This window comes from Pteropus vampyrus, unplaced genomic scaffold (genome assembly GCF_000151845.1).
Source record: "Pteropus vampyrus isolate Shadow unplaced genomic scaffold, Pvam_2.0 Scaffold195, whole genome shotgun sequence".
Lineage (NCBI taxonomy): Eukaryota > Metazoa > Chordata > Mammalia > Chiroptera > Pteropodidae > Pteropus > Pteropus vampyrus.
In genome coordinates, this window is record NW_011888976.1 from 3406928 (window position 1) to 3409783 (window position 2856).

The window sequence follows — 2856 nt, forward strand, 5'->3', positions numbered from 1 at the left end:
TTTTTTTTTCCCTTACTGGTTTTGCATGGTTCCTCTGCAACACAGAGAAAAAGATTTCTATCATCACACCTTCCACAACAATTCATGGTTTCAGCCATTCATATTATTCTCCCTTTCACTAGTACATGAAATTTAAAAAACACCTTAGCAAATATTCTTTTTACAGTTGCAGGATGCCATGAAACTTATACAATAAATACAAATGACTGTTACCTACAAATATTTTATCCTCTAATTGAAATGACAGGGCATACATTTTAGATGGTGATAGGAGACTTGAATAAATAGAAATAGAAAATTGTGTTACCCACTGAAAAATAATAAAAATAGTATCTCATTATTTTTTGGTTGAGAGGAAAATAAGAATAACTCTCAAACACAAACATTTTTTGCTTCTTTCTCCACTAGAGGCCTGTAGTAGTTTCTAGATCTATCTGCTTCTACCCCATGTATTGTCTGATTAATTTTCCTCATTGAAGCTAGAGAGATCTTGTGAAGAAGCAAAAGAGACCATGTCATCCCTGTGTTCTTTCCTCAACGCTTATAAGACCCTGTCCAGGCTGCTCCTGTGACCTCTGCAGCCTGGTCTCATACCACGCCCCATCCTATTCTTTCTGTTTCTTTTCCTCTGGAGGATTTCCGGTTTCATCCAGCAAAGGCCTTTGCATGTGCTGTTCCCCATGCCTGGAACACCCTTCCCTCTCCTCAACTAGTCGACACCTACTCATCCTCTTTCCAATATCAACTCAAGCATCTTATCCTCGGAAAAGTCTTCTCTGACCTCTCTGAGCAGGACAAAACCTATTACAGGCTCTCATAGCAGAAATCTTGCCTTTGGACTTGTCCCCATTGACGTTCTACAGTTTTTATTGTCATAATTTGAAACATCACCTATATTCCCCACTTGCTTCTAGGTGGGCAGGGATATTACTATGTTTACCTACCATTGGCTCTCCAGAGCTTAGAAAGTGTCTGGCATGTAGTAGATGCTCAATAACTATTTAATGAAAAAAAGAATGAGTATATAAATATGCAGTCCACACTCAGCTTGAGCTAAGCACCACGCTCCGAACCCAACCACATTGTCATTTATTCCTTAAAACCACCTTCTGAGAGAAGTGCTATTGTTGTCTAATTGATAATTGAGTACATTGAGGCTTAGAGAGATAAAATAACATGCCCAAAGCCACACATAAGTGACAGAGTAGGAATTCCAACTAGATACATAACTTCAGAAATTGAACTTTTAACCACTGGCCTCCACCATGTCTCACAGATGGAAGAAAAGTCTGGAAGTTCAGAGGAAGAAGCTTAGTAAGTAAATAGGATTTGGGGCTAGTCTCATAAGACAGGATAGTTTTGGTCAGAGAGGTAATAAGCATGAAGGTAGATGCATAGGGACACTGCTAACATAAAGGCAACTTCTAGTAAGTCTCCTTTTCTGGGTAGATGAAAACAAACAAACAAAAAGACGAAAACAAAAACAATCTCCCCCCACCCCACCCCCAGCCCATCCTTCTTGCAAATACAGCCCCATACCAGGACATGTAGGTTGATGAGCCAAGCATGGGCTCTACTTTATATCATGCTCCTACTCTGCATCCAAATTAGCCTGATCATGGGAGTACATGATTGAACAAAGCAGAGATCGAGGTCAGGGAGTAGTCTAGGCATGAAGTGATAATGGTTTCAAATGGGGGTCATGAGCTTCTTTAGTAGAAACCATCAGATGTTCCTTGTTTTTTGTTCCCAGCCTAGAGTTTGCTATAGTGTCCCTCTTTTCTTCCCTTACTGTTAATCGCAATGGACTAAATTTTCTTAGGAATCATCTTTGCTTACCTTTTTGTTCCTTGTGGTGGTGTTTCCGGAGAAAATTGTGTTTGCGTTAGGTTTTAACCTCATAAATTTATATCCCTAGGAGGACATCTCTTGCTTCATCCTGACATTAGGACTTCCCCTCAAGATTCCAGGACACAGCTGGAGAGCTTGTGTGGGCCCCACCACAAGCCAAGCCCAGAAATCCCATCTGGAAATGTATGTGGCAGAATCCTTCCCTATTCTCCCAGTTCCCCCAGTAAGTGAAAATGCACCAATGGATTCAACTTCCTGCTGAGATGTAGGGTTTTTTGCTTCTTTGGTTTCCTGTGTTAAAGGTAAGCTTTCACATGGAGTGGTTCTCTCTTCATTGTCTGTTCCTGCCATCCTGAGTTTGTGAATGTTTCTGCTTTAGGTGAGGTCTGTCAAGCAATGGAGATAGATTGGCCCTCTCTCAGGCTTGTAATGAACTGGTTTCCAGTATTTGGTTTCATGGATTATGGACAAGCAGATCCCCATTAACTCCACTGAAGAAGTCTGAGAGAAACCATTGGATATTGATCTATGTATGACAGTGGGGGAGACTGAGGCATAGGAGGAAGGAGAGAATTTCACATGCGTCAGAGTTACAGAACTAGAAGGAAAGCCATGGCACCCAGGTTGCCTGCTCATGCTTTAACCACAGCCCACACTTGCCTATTTAGTTACAACAAACACAAAAGAGATAAACATAGATGTAAGTTAGTCTAAACACCAAATTTTAGAAGTTTTTCCTCTGATGTTTAGTCAGCCATCTTGACCTTTATTGAAGGGTAAACCAACTCACAACAGCTGTGGACAATTATTTACTGTAAGTCAGAGACTAAAGAGTTTGGATAATGAAATGAATTCAGCATTAGAAGGAGAGCAAAGTGCTTGGTAAGAGAAAATTACCTTTTAAGTAGATTCTTGAATTCCAAAGATTGAGGTGCCAAGTTCACAACAGAAGAGGTGTTAGAAAATCCCAGGATATATAGAGCATTAGGTTTTGCGCATATATGT